The sequence below is a fragment of the Sus scrofa genome, chromosome 7 (genome assembly GCF_054392235.1).
Source record: "Sus scrofa isolate SSC_HxYL_T2T_F1_AM1 chromosome 7, Sscrofa_HxYL_maternal_Yorkshire_Landrace_v2.0, whole genome shotgun sequence".
NCBI lineage: Eukaryota > Metazoa > Chordata > Mammalia > Artiodactyla > Suidae > Sus > Sus scrofa.
Window position 1 is genome coordinate 53304217 of NC_139389.1, and position 14953 is coordinate 53319169.

Sequence of the window (14953 nt, forward strand, 5' to 3'; positions counted from 1 at the left end):
AAACAGGCTTTTATGTCTTTAAGTGGAAAATTTGAGGGGACTTCCATTTAATGTCAGGTTTCTTTCCGTGGTACTAATGAGGACATTGCAGCTGCATGTGGTATCTTTATTAAAAAAAAAAAAAATACTCTAGGAGTTCCCGTCGTGGCTCAGTGGTTAACAAATCTGACTAGGAACCATGAGGTTGAGGGTTCGATCCCTGGCCTCGCTCGGTGGGTTAAGGATCCGGCATTGCCGTGAGCTGTGGTGTAGGTTGCAGACATGGCTTGGATCCCGCATTGCTGTGGCTCTGGCGTAGGCCGGCAGCTACAGCTCCAATTCGACCCCTAGCCTGGGAACCTCCACATGCTGTGGGAAGTGGCCCTAGAAAAGGCAAAAAGACAAAAAAAAAAAAAAAAAAAAATACTCTAAATGACTACCCCTGTAAATATTTCCATCTGGGGGGTCCCGCCATCTACCAATACAGAAATATTATTCATATAGGCCTAATGTTTGTGAAAGATAAAAAAAAATCTGGTTCCCATTTTCTCATTATCAGTTTGCTGTATTTCAAGCAAATCTGTCAAGTCACTATACAGATTTCTATAAGGTCACATTTAAGAGAATCCTTTACTTCTCAAAATAAATTATCTTTTTTTAATAAATGATCCTTTTCAGTGTCCTAAAAATATGCTTTTGTTTTCCATACACAAAACATTGCCATTTTGCTAACCTGTTTTTTGAAGGCTCATTTTATTAGCTAATTAAGAGCATGAGATAAATAGGTGCTTCATATATATTCATGCATATTTTTCCTTATATATACCTTGTATTTTTATTTAATTCCTGAGCCAGGGATCAGAGCAACCTACACTGCAGCTGCTGAAATGTGGGATCCTTAACCCACTGCTGATCCTGTTGCACCACAATGGGAATGCCTCCTTTCATTGATTGATAGGCACTTAGGTTGTTTCCATGTCTTGGCTATTGTAAATAGAGCTGCTACGAACACTGGGGCACATATAACTTTTAGAATTAGTGTTTTTATTTTCTTCAGGTAAATACCCAGAAGTGAAATTGCTGGATCATATTTAATTTTTCTATTTTAATTTTTTGGAAGAAGCTCCATACCGTTTTCCATAGTGGCTGCACCAATTAGTGCAGGAGAGTTCCTTTTTCTCTACATTCTTGCCAACACTTCTTATTTGCCCGTGGTCTTTTTAAATAAAGAGCCAAATTATTATTTAGCTATAATTATTCAGTTAATCAGTAAGTGTTTACTGAGGAACTACAGTGTTGTAGACCCTCTTCTAGGCACTGGGGATATATCAGCAAATAAACTAATGTCCCTGCCCTCATGGATGTTACATTTTAACTTGTCAACTGATGGATGAGGAAGATCTAGAAAATAAGATTTTGGTTCAAATCTTTGTGGGTTTTTTTTTTTTTTTTTTTTTTTTTTAAGGGCTGCGCCTGTGGCATATGGAAGTTCCCAGACTCGGGGTTGAATTGGAACTACAGCTGCCGGCCTACACCACAGCCACAGCAAGGCAGGATCCAAGCCACTTCTGTGACCTATACCACAGCTTAAGGCAATGCCAGATCCCCAACCCACTGAGCAAGGCCATGGATCAAACCTGCATCCTCATGGATACTAGTCAGATTCATTTCCACTGCACCACAAGGGGAACTCTAATATTTTTTCAAGTTAAAAATTTTTTTACTATTTTATTTGTTATTTTTTATTACTCAATGAATTTTATTATTACATTTACAGTTGTACAACGATCACCACAACCCAATTTTATAGCATTTCCTTCCCAAACCCCCAGTGCATCCTTCACCCCCTCAACCTGTCTCATTTGGAAACCGTAAGTTTTCTGCAAAGAAGTTCATTGTGTCCTTTTTTTAGATTCCACATGTAAGTGATAGCATGTGATGTTGGTGTCTCACTATCTAACTTCCCTTAGCATGATAATTTCTAGATCCAACCATGTTGCTGAAAATGTTATTATTTCTTTCCGTTTAATGGCTCATATTCCATTGTGTGTATGTACCACAACTTCTTGATCCACTCCTCTGTCCATGGAATCTAGGTTATTTCCATGTCTTGTCTATTATTGCAAATAGTGATGCAATAAACATTGAAGTACATATATCTTTTTGAGTCATGGTTTTCTCTGGATAGATGCCCAGGAATGGGATTGCTGGATCAAATGGTAGTTCTATTTTTAGTTTTCTGAGGAATCTCCATACTGTTTTCCACAGTGGTTGCACCAATTTACAATCCCACCAACAGTGTAATAGGGTTCCCTTTTATCCACATCCTCTCCAGCATTTATGGTTTGTAGACTTTTTGATGATGGCCATTCTGGCCGGTGTAAGGTGGTATCTCCTAGAGGTTTTGATTTGCATTTCTCTAATAATGAGTGATGATGAACATCTTTGCATGTGTTTAACTCCCTCTAATCCTTATTATGCAATTTATTCTCTATTAATCATTTCACTTCTCTTAGCCTTACTGCTTTCCTTCCTATTAAGTAATTGTTCAGTTTTTCTTTTTTGTCTTTTTAGGGCTGCACCTGTGGCATATGGAAGTTCCCAGGCTAGGGATCCAACCTGGAGCTGCATCTGCTGGCCTACACCACAACTGAAGCAATATGGGATCCAAGCTGTGTCTGAGAATTATGCCACAGCTAGTGGCAATGCCATATCTTTAACCTAATGAATAAGGCCAGGGATCAAACCTGCATCCTCATGGAGGCTATGTTGGCTTTTTAAGCCACTGAGACACAACAGGAATTCCCAAATAACTGTTTATTAAAGAAACTTTTATCTACCTCATTTGGGTGTTTTGAAGTTAAAGCAGCAAGGATACAGAAAGCCATGTACACAAAAGGAGGAATTTATGGGATAGACTGAGGGATAAGCTGTGTTGTCTACACTCAAGGAAGTGTTAATCTTGCCCAAAGAGATGGCTGTGCTAGGAGATATATAGTGATTTATCTCTAAACAGTGTGCTGCTGACTTCAGCTGCAATTGGAGAAATCGAGGAGCACTCGACTAACTGGGAGCTGATTCCAGGAGAAGGTGAAACTTGGACTGGTTCCTAAACAATACTGAAAATTAGGCAGAGACTGACAAAAGTCAGAGGTGGGAATTGGAGTGATGCAACTGATGTATCATTTTGAAAATTGCTTGACTAGGACTGAGAGAGACAACAAGCCAAATAAAGGGCATGGAGAAGCATTTTGGAGGCCTTAACATCCAGACAGGGGGTTTGATGCAATATAGTCAATGGAAGCCTCAAGCAGGAAGGGGCATGTGGACTGTGCTGTCTTAGGAGGGTCTGAGCTAGATACTGAGTCTACTGTAAGTTTCCCTTGAGAATAGGTATGTCCAGGAGTTCCCTGGTGGATAAGTGGGTTAAGGATCTGGCATTGTCACTGCTGTGGCAGATTCCATCCCTGGCCCAGGAACTTCTGCATGCCACAGGTGTGGCCAAAAAAAAAAAAAAAAAGAAAGAAAGAAAAAAAGAAAGATTAGGCATGTCTTGAGCAGTTTCTGAGTCTGTCTTTGATGATATTACAGTTATTTTGTAATATATCTCTCAAATTGCTTGTGCCCAGTGTTCCTGCCTCACAGGAGAAGTGACTTTACAGTGGAGGTGACTGGTAGACACCATTTGAGCCAAGGGATCAACATTCACAGCATCAACCATGGCACAGGGTGAGACACCACTAGCCTGATTTGATGCAACAAGAACATATCATTTTTGTGTTTTTCCTGCCCTAAACTCATAACATGATTCTAACTTCATTCTTTTGTTTCTGGTAATATGCCAGAAACTTGCCAGCAAAATGTCTTCATTTTGCATTCTACCTTTGCCTATCTGTCATAATTGCATGATGGACCATGTGCCTTTAGATCATAAGAACTAAGTTCCACTATGTTGTTGATCTTGGAGTCCAGAGCATTTGCAAGAGAAGAGTAAGTGCTACAAAGACAACGCCAAGTGTAATTTTTTCACCCATAATCATATCTGGGCTTCAGAACTTCCACCGTTTCCTCGACCCTTTGCATCTAACCAATTATACTCTATTTCTTTGTATGCAAATAGGTAGACCCTTAATCTGGAAAGTTGAAAGGAAATCTTAGTTCCTAGCCAACATTCCAGAATTTGAAAAAAAAAAAAGATGATTGCTTATTGTGTTACTTTTAATGCAATTCTTTGAACTTAGGTTAGGACTTTTCACTTGTATTAAAAGAAAAAAAATATTTTAAAATATTTGTTAAAAATGAATTTCCTCTTTTCCCATGAATGCTCAAAGTATAATATTGCTATTATTTGCAGGGAAAATGAAAGCTATATTCTTCCCATTGTCTAATAGGAAACTATGCCAAAATTCATATTTTCAGAGCCATATGAAATTTCATTCCTCATGAAACATGGTAATGAAAAGGAATTTTTTTTAATCAGTATTTGCTATTTCTATTTCTTCCCACCATATTTCATTCATTTTATGTTTCACTTTGTATTAGGAATTAATTAGGAATGTCTGATTTTAATTACAAATCCACTTATCCAAAACTTTTAAAATAGGATTTTTAGTATAATTTACTCCTAACTTCAAATCTTGTGGATAGGGAATGTCAAAGGCTTGTCAAACAACTTCCATTTAAGGATTACAAGAGTAGGGAGTTCCCGTCATGGCTCAGCGGGAAAGAATCTGACTATCATCCATGAGAACGTGGTTTCGATCCCTGGCCTCGATCAGTGGGTCAGGGATCCAGCGTCGTGGTGAGCTCTGGTGTAGGTCTTGGCTGAGGCTTGGATTCCGCATTGCTGTGGCTGTGGTGTAGGCTGGCAGCCAGAACTCGGGTTCGACCCCTTGCCTGGGAACCTCCACATGCCGTGGGCGAGGCCCTAAAAAGACAAAAAATAAATAAATAAAAAATAAAGATTACAAGGGTAATGATCCAGGGAATGGACAAATGAGAACCCCTGGGGGAAAAAAAGCTGAGAGGGAAAAGCAAACATAAATCACTGAGGAAAACCAGAGCCAGATTTGCTTTCCAAACAGCACAGTCCCTGCGTGAACCCAGAGGCATCCTTGAGGCTTACCATTCCACCTGATTTCCCTGCATAATAAAACGATAACCAGCCCTATCTTCCATTAGCTCAACTAGAGGTAAGCCCCCACCAATATTATGGTAAATTAATGGACTGCATTTTTCACCAAAAACACTCTTTTTTAAACATAACTGTAATAAACCACATAATGAAATTTCATGCCTAGGCTTTAGGACTTTGTTACAATTTCTCTAAAATATTATTTTACAGTACTGATATTAAACTAAAGATGACATTATTGCTGCTTTTTTTTTCCTTTTCTTTTTTTTTTTTTTTTTTTGTCTTTTGTCTTTTGTCTTTTTAGGGCTGTACCCGCAGCATATGAAGGTTCCCAGGCTAGGGGTCGAATCGGAGCTGTAGCTGCCGGCCTACACCACAGCCACAGCAACACCAGATCCGAGCTGCACCTGTGACCTACACCACAGCTCACAGCAATGCCAGATCCTTAACCCACTGAGTGAGGCCAGGGATCGAACCGGAAACCTCATGGTTCCTAGTCAGACTCGTTTTCACTGTGCCATTATGGGAACTCCTATTATTGCTGCTTTTAAAAAATCAACTCATATACGTTGTTTGAGTGGGTTACACCTCTGAATAAAAATATCTGACTCCGTTAGTGAACCAATTATTCACCATCCTACGCACGTTTCTGCCACCCGGATAAACGAATTTTTTTTTTTCTTTTTTCCTTCCACTGAATGAGATCACTAGCTGGATGAAGAAACAAACTACTGAAGGCATTTGGAGGTACGGACATCCACTTCTGCATCCTGCATCTACTGGCTTCCCTCTGGCTTACACACAAACGCTTCAGGTCCCAAGTTTGGGAGGGATAAGTTGAATTAGACTCATCTTGAGTCATTTCATTAGCTTTTGAACTCTGCCTTCAGTTATAACCATGGGAAAAGGTTAATCGTGCAAGTATCCCTTCCAGGATCATTTCGCCATTGCAGCTGCGATGGGGGTGTTGTTTCATTTTCATGGTGCCTTGTACCCATTCCTCCAGGGCCTCTCTTTGTGTTTTTCCTTTTCCTTTGCTTCCTTTAAGTTCTAGCCTCACACCCACCTTCTAGAAATCCTTTTTTTCTTTCTTTCTTTTTCTTTCTTTTTTTTTTTTTTTTTTGTCTTTTTGCCTTTTTCTAGGGCCGCTCTTGTGGCATATGGAGGTTCCCAGGCTAGGGGTCTAATAGGATCTGTTGCCATCAGCTTAGGCCAGAGCCACAGCAATGCCAGATCTGAGCCACATCTGTGGCCTTCACCACAGCTCGTGGCAACGCCAATCCTTAACCTACTAAGGGAGGCCAGGGATCAAACCCGCAACCTCATTGTTCCTAGTCAGATTTGTTAACCACTGAGCCACGACGGGAACTCCTAGAAATCCTTTCTGATGACCCTCATGTTCTGACAAATACTTTTAGGCTGGTACAAGCACTTCCTTATATAAGTAGGTTTTGGCCTTGTATGCATTGCTTCTCTAATTAAATACGTATCTGCAAAGGGCAAAGGAATCCTACTCTGATTTTGTCTTCATCTCCAGACCATCTAGTGGCTAGTGCAGTATGTAGAATAATGCCTATAACACATACATTTAGAACTTTGCCTGGCACAGAGAGGTACCTAATAAATGTTAGCCATCCTTATCATCACCTAAGTGCTGATGACAAGTAAAAGGCACTTCACAGATGTTTATATATTAATGCACAGTTCATTCATGTGTTGGATTTTTTTTTGGCCACACCTGTGGTATGTGGAAGTTCCTGGGCTGGGGATCAAACCCATGCCACAGCAACAATCCAAGCTAATGCAGGGACAATGCTGGATCCTTAACCCACTGGGCCATAGGAGAACTCCTTATGCATTTGATTTTAATTGTTGAGCTCCATTCTTCCGTGGTTAGGTTACACTGATAAGGAAGTTAGACACATTTGAAAAACTGCATTAAATGAAGAGAAACATTAAATTAGTAGAGTTTTCATCAGTTACTGTGAGTTATACAAGTTCACAAGCCAAATAATCTTTTGCAAAGATTATTTGCAAATAAGGCAAAATAATCTGGCTCGATCAAATGCAGTACTTTATTACTCTTACATTTCTCTCTTCAGAAGAAAGAGCAAATATTATACCCATCATCACAAATCTTCTCAAAGAGTTTGTCAATGCTGATGTGTGGGTTAGGGTATACACTGGTCCTTGGATGTTTTTAACCTGTAGAGGAATGCTTAGAAAATCATTTCCGGAGTTCCTATTGTGGCTCAGTGGGTTAAGAACCTGACATAGTGTCAATGAGGATGTGGGTTTGATCCCTGGTCTCAGTGGGTTAAAGATCCAGTGTTGCCACAAGCTGCAGCATAGGTCCCAGATACCGCTTGGATCTGGTGTTGCTGTGACCGTGGTATAAGCCTGCAGCTGTAGCTCTGATTCAACCTCTAGCCTGGGAATGTCCATATGCCGCAGGTCCGTCCATAAATAGAAGAAAAGAAAAAAGAAGTTATTTCCAAGGGAAGGTTAGTAGTGAATTGCAAAAGCAATTAGGGGGAGGTGAAAAACTAAGAATTATAAAGTAGAAGAATGGGGGTTTTGTCCAAGCCTAGGCACTTATGACCTTAGGCAAGTCACTTGACCTTTCTGAGCCCTAACTTCTTCCTCTGTAAAATTATGGGCCTGACATAACGACTCCTAATGTTCCTCCCAGTTCTGACACTGGGCTGTTAAAATCTTCACACGGAACAGTTAGAGCTAATCGTTCAGTCCAGGGCTCCTTCCTTAGAGCTTGCTGAATTTAGGTGAACAGAAATTTACATTGAATGATCCATATTTTCAATTTATATTAAAACTACAAAATGTATCACGCTAAAACTACATTACAGAATTTTTCATCTCAAATCTTATAGGAAAAAAAGATTGACAATACAAAGGCCTTTCTCTTTGGGGTAGCCTAGACTAGTTTAAGGATTAGGATTTAAAATTTCTTAGGAAAAGACAAAGCTATTACAAAATCTCCCATCTTAATGGTTGGACCAAGCAAACCTTAGGCCAGTGTTTCTCAGCCTCGGGACTTTTGACCTCTTGATGATTCTTTGTTGTGGAAACTGTCCTATGCCTTGTTTCATGTTTAGCAGCATTCCTGGTCTCTACTCACTACATGCCAGCATCACCCACCCACCCCAAATTGCAAATTAAAAAATGTTTCCAGACATTTCTAAATGTCTTGGGAAGGATCAAGATCCTCATTGAGAACCACCACCTAGACAGAAATTCAAGGGCCCACAACGTGCTTCTCTGTGTTCCTCCCTTTCTGTCCATTTCCCCACTTTCTTTAGTCTTTATTCATCTTTGTTCCCTCGCCTCCATTTGATTTCTTTTTTTTTTCTCTTCTTTTTTTCTCCACTGCTTCTTTTTTCTATCTCTACTGCATCTGATTTTTTTTTTTTAAGGGCTGCACCTGTGGCATAGTCCCCAGGAGAGGGGTCCAGTTGGAACTACAGCTGCTGGCCTACACCACAGCCACAGCAACTCTGGATCTGAGCTGCATCTGCTGCCTACACCATAGCTCAGGGCAATGCCGGATCCTTAACCCACTGAGCGAGGCCAGGGATGGAACCCGCATCCTCATGGATACTAGTTAGCCTGCTGAGCCACAGTGGGAATTCCCTGATTTAGTTTTTCCATTATGTAAACCCCCTGGCTCTTGGAAATCAGAAAGAAGCTGAGTCTGGGCCTTGACAATTAACTATAGGATGGTTATAGAACTAAGGGCACAGCTTTGGAGTTAAGGTTGGGCTCAACGTTTGGGCCCATTTCTGTGACATGTACCAGTTCTATGACAATTTGGGAAAGTTGCTTGATCTCTTTGGGCCTTGGTTTCCTCATCTGAAATGCCTTTTTCATAGACCTTGTGAAGATTAAGTGCACTAAACTATCTAATGTCCTTAGCAGAGGGAGGTCTCAACAGGTGGCAGCTACTACTTCATGATATCAGGTTCCTAGAACAAGGAAGCTATACTTCAGTCACAGTGAAGAAACTTTAAGAGCAGAAGAGCTTGCAATAGAAATTAAAACATTATTGTTGTTAATTGTCAAAACAGGTAGAATCTTATCAGCCTAAAGAAAATAAATGTAGAACAGAAGGCAAAGTTGATGGTGGTCTTACTGCTGAGTTAAATCCACAAATAACTCACTTCATCAAAGTGTCTGTCCTGTGACACTTTCACAGGAACAACTGCATTTATTCTTAAATGTAAGTCAGTGGTACTAGAAAATATATTAATATAATAATAGTCCAAAAGTAATGGATCGCTTCTACTGAAGAAAAAAATATCGACTGGAAACAATAGTTAAACTTACCAAATAATGTCTGTAGAAAAATTTTGAAAGACCCTGATTTCAAAAGTCTATATCCAGTTACTTGTGATGGAACATGATGGAAGATAATGTGAGAATATACATAAATGTGTGTGCATATGTGTGTATGTATATATGTATGACTGGGTCACTTTGCTGTACCATAGAAACTGAAAGAACACTATAAACCGACTATAATGGAAAAAATAAAAATCATAAAAAAAGTCTAGAGCTGGTATGCTGATTACCTTCAGATTGAACAGGATTTGAAAGGCCTCTCTTTGTAGCCAAAATCATTTGTTTTTGTTGGAATCACTTGGGTAATAGGTCATTTGGAGCCAACATCATCATATGCTCTAAAATTGTATTCCTCATTTTCTAATACTATCCTTATAACTAGAACTGAAATGAAGAGCATTTGTAAAAATAACATCAAGGTCACGGATTTAATAAAAAAAAAAAAGCCATTGTTCCAAGAAGCCAGATTAAGAATAAACCAAGGTCACACTTGCATTCAAGATTTGTGAAAATCGGATAAGCTGGTAAAGCTGTGAGTCCTGGAATAGATCCTCTTAAGCATCTCCAAGTCACTGATGACTTGCTGCCTGATCCAGCTCTCTCCATGAGCTGTCATTCAAGACACAGGGACACTGAGTCACAAAATCCCAGGCCTGGATTCTGAGACCAAGGGAGGTCAAAAGACCAGATAGTAAGTACACTGGTGTCCAGGCCAGGACTAGCTTCCTCATCCATTCATCTACTTGCTTGCATTAGGCCAGAGGCCAAGAGCTATGAAAATGATAAAAGATGGGGCCCTGAAGATAGGCTTCCGCTGATGAATGTGTAAATCAGGACTTGAAGATGCTCAGGGTGAGATTTTATGGGACACAGTCACTGCTGGCAGAATATGGAAAGATTTCTCCTATTAAGAAATGAAAAGTGTGGAGTTCCTGTTGTGGCGCAGCAGAAACAAATCCGACTAGTATCCATGAAGATGCAGGTTCAGTCCCTGGCCTCGATCACTCGCTCAGTGGGTCAGCCATCGGCATTGCTGTGAGCTGCCGTGTAGGTCACAGACACTGCTTGGATCCCACATTACTGTGACTGTGGTGTAGGCCAGCAGCTGCAGCTCTGATTCCACCCCTAGCCTGAGAACTTCCATATCCCAGGTGCAGCTCTAAAAAAGACAAAAAAAAAAAAAAGAAATGAAAATTTTGGCATAGAGAACAGATTTGTGGTTGCCAAGGCGGGATGGGGGTGGTCAGGGGATTCACTGGGAGTTTGGGGTTAGTAGCTGCAAACTATTACATTCAGGATAGATCAACAACAAGGTCTTACTCTAGCATAGGGAACTCTATCCAGTCTCCCGGGATAGACCACGATGGAAGATAATATAAGAAAGGAAATGTATACACATGTATGACTGTACAGCAGAAATTAGCACAACATTGTAAGTCGACTCTAATTAAAAAGAAAAAGAAAAAAAGAAATGAAAAGTCTGGAGTCCTAGAACCTGATAGGGAACAAAGAGATCCTCCTGCCCCCCACAAACCTGCATTTCATTTACTAATCACTCATCATGATTTTTATTTAAAATAAAACAAAACTCCTAGGCAAAAAAAGTAAAATGTGTCAGAACGAGGGCATCAAAACTCTAGATAGAATGCGCTAAGTCCCTTGACACTTTAAATTAGAGAATAAAGTACCTTTAAGGTAGTTACTTAGTCAAAAATCACAAACTCTTCTCATTCTATAACATTTCGCATCCTTTGGTATGACAGTAAAATCTTTTCAAGCAATTTTCTTCTCTGATTTGTCTTTATATCAGTATAATGCTTTGCAAAAGATAAACGGCCTTTAATAAATATTTATTGAAAGAACAGCCACACAAAATCATCAGAAGGCTTCAAAAGTTGCAAATATGACCTAACAAAGTTTCCATTTCAATTGCCTGGAAGCCTTTAGCTTGTGATGGTGGAATTAATAAAAATATTTTACAGTACAGCAGGAAAAGAACACCCTTCCTAATTTCTTTATACATTAAAGTGAAAGCAATGAAGGAAAGCTTTAGAAAGAATGACTTTTCTATTACTGTGGGCTGATGCATTGTCTACAGATTTTGCTGTTGTCGCCATGGCTAAAATTATTTATTTATTTAACATAGCTTTCTGTGAGTTAAACTGACACAGCTTTACTGTTGTGTGGGGAGCAAAGCAATTTGTTTACACAAAAGAATCCAGAAATAAAAGTTACTGTTCATTGTTTAAAGCAACAAAGCTCTAATAGCTTAAAAATTTGTGAAACTGGCTCAAAGAGAGTCAGTTTTGGCATGTGATCATTCGATAAACCCTCTGCAAGGGATTTCTTTCTTTCATGGATCAACCACATGTCCCTCAAAAATGAAAACCTTCAAAGACCCTTCATCCATACCCTAAATAAATAGCTTTCCTTTTTTAATTCTATAAAGCCACTCACAGAAATCCAATTAAATATGGGGGAAAAAGTGATAATGACAGAAGCAAAACAATCGGAGACTAGCAGACCAATCCGGCTATTGAGTATAATGACTGTGATGTTATTTCTACTAATAGGAATCAGATAGCATGTGGTACATGGAAACATGGGCTCAGTAAATCTGTACTATTCCCCAATCAGATAATCCTTATAAAGATGCAGAAATAATGAGATCTTCCACATACATCTCTCGATGCCAGTCCTTTGCAATTTTTCTTTTTTCTTTTTTGGTCTTTTTAGGGCCAGTCCTGCAGCATATGAAGATTCCCAGGCTAGGGGGTCTCATCAGAGCTATAGCTGCTGGCCTACATCACAGCCACAGCAACACCGGCTCTGAGCCGCATCTGTGAGCTACACCACAGCTCATGGCAACGCCGGATTCTTAACACACCAATCGAGGCCAGGGATCAAACCTGCATCCTCATGGATAGATAGTTGTCAGATTCGTTTCCACTGAGCCACAACAGGAACTCCCTTTTGCAATTATTAATCTGAGAAACTAGCAATATAATATCAAGCTGAGCACGTGGAGAGGCATCACCATATCTTGGCATCATAAAGGATCCCCTGCCTGGCTGGATACTGGCAGGGTCACCCCCTCCCTGCTTGATCTCCTCAAAGTGCCTATTAGGCATTAAACTGATAGCCTCTTCCCTCAAGCTGTATTCTTATCCTTTCTTTGTTTGCTTTCTTCTAAGCTGATATTCCTACAAGCTTTTGTGTGTATGTGATTGGTATTTATCAAGTTATTGGGGCCAAAAGATTGGAGTCAATTCTCTTAGACTCTCCCCTAGAGGGTCCCAGAGAGCTGAGATTTTGCTGCAACATGTTCATAAAGAAATACTTTCATTTTAAACTTGCTTCTTCTTCTTCTCCTTCTCTTTCTCCTTCTCCTTCTTCTCCTTCTTCTCCTTCTTCTCCTCCTTCTCCTCCTTCTCCTCCTTCTCCTCCTTCTCCTCCTTCTCCTCCTCCTCCTTCTTCCAGCCTGCCATGCATGGAAGTTCCCAGGCTAGGGGTTGAATTGGAGCTGCAGATGAGGCAACAGCAGCACCTGATCCGAACCACATCTGTGACCTACTGCAGCAATGCCAGATCCTTAACCCACTGAGTGAGGCCAGGGATGGAACCCACAGCTTTGCAGACATTACCTTGGTTTCTTAACCCACTGAACCACAACAGAAGCCCCTTAAACTTTCCATTACTTACTATTTGTTGCTTGTACAAATCTCATTAAGACCATTTCTAAGAAAAAAATTTTAGATACCATCCAATAAATTTGTCTCATTTTAGGAGTTCCCGTCATGGCTCATCGGAAATGAAGAATCTGACTAGTACCCATGAGGATGCGGGTTTGATCCCTGGCCTCGCTCAGTGGGTCAGGGATCCAGTGTTGCCGTGAGCTGTGGTGTAGTCACAGACGCAGCTCCGATCACAGAGGCATTTCTGTGGCTGTGGCGTAGGCTGGCGGTTATGGTTCCAATTCGACCCCTAGCCTGGGAACCTCCATGTGTCACAGGTGTGCCCCTCCCCTAGATTGTCTCATTTTATAGATGAGAAAACTGAGACCTAGAAAGGTCAAAGAACTTGCCCAAGATAACAGAGCTGGTAAGTGAAAGGGTCTTCTCATGTTATAGAAATAAAAAGCCATAAGAAACATATCATTCTCTCTCAAAATGCATGAGCATGAGTTTTAGAAAGTAGTTTCAAAGTAATGCTAATTTCTCTTCAATGCCCCTTGTACTTGAGACACTTCGGCTCTGGTGTTATATGTCATATGTGTTTATTCATGCTTTAAAGGTTAGGTTTCTGCTCTACATCTTTCCATGTCTTTATTTGCAAATTTTTTCCTCACAGATATGTACTGGTCTACTGGCTGCATTTTGAATCCAAATTGTTTAGTGTTCTCACCCCTTGAGATTGACCCTTCTTCAAACAATAATGTGGAAAATGTCCACAATGATCTAAATACCTGCCCACCTGCGTTAGTCACGCCAGGGAAGACAAGCATCTCTCACATTCTGCATGTGAAACATCCATGGGTATTGGAAAAAATTGTTCTGTGGCTACCGGTACCATTTACTCCAAACCCCCACTCATGTTACATTCCTTAACTTCTTAGCTCCGGGAGATAGAAATTTGAAAATGTTCCCCTGGACAACTTCATATTCCCACAGTTAAACAGAACGTCCTGAGGACTTGGGAATATCTAAAATGTGTCATAAAAATTGCTGCTCCTCAAGGTCCAAGAGAACATAGGAGTTTCCATAGTCACAGTGATTTTCATTCTCACAAGTGATTTCAATGTAAACGTCACTTTAAAAATGCACAACTGTGCCACTGATTAAACATTATGCTTAAAGTAAGAAATGTTTGCCTCAATCTGTATAATCATGAAGAGTAAATCTAGAGGTAACTCCCCTCTCTTTTATTTTATTTTTTATTTTTGTCTTTTTAGGGACTCACCTGAGGCATATGGATGTTCCCAGGTTAGGGCTCAAGCTGGAGCTGCAGCTGCCAGCCTACACCACAGCCTCAGCAGTGCAGGATTGGGGCTGCGTCTGCGACCTACACCACAGCTCTTGGCAATGCCAGATCCTTAACCCACCGAGTGGGGCCAGGAATCCAACCAGTGTCCTCATGGATACTAGTCGGGTTTGTTAACACTGAGCCACAACAGGCACTCCTCATTTATTTTTTTAATAAAACACCCTTAAGCAAACATTAGTCCCTTCTAATTTGTTTCCTCCTACTCAGGTCCCTAAGTAGCAAATCTCTATAAATCCAAAGGCAGGTGTTTGAATTGTAGCTTCACACATTGGACAGCAATTTTTCTAAATTAATGTTAAAAATATATAAGCAAGATTCCCAAATATATGATCATGAGAAAGCTTCCAGATAGAGAAATGGTAGAAAAATAGAGGCAGAAGGTCACAATAAAAGGTGCCCGTGTCATGTCATTCATCAGCTTGGGGCACAGTAATGCTT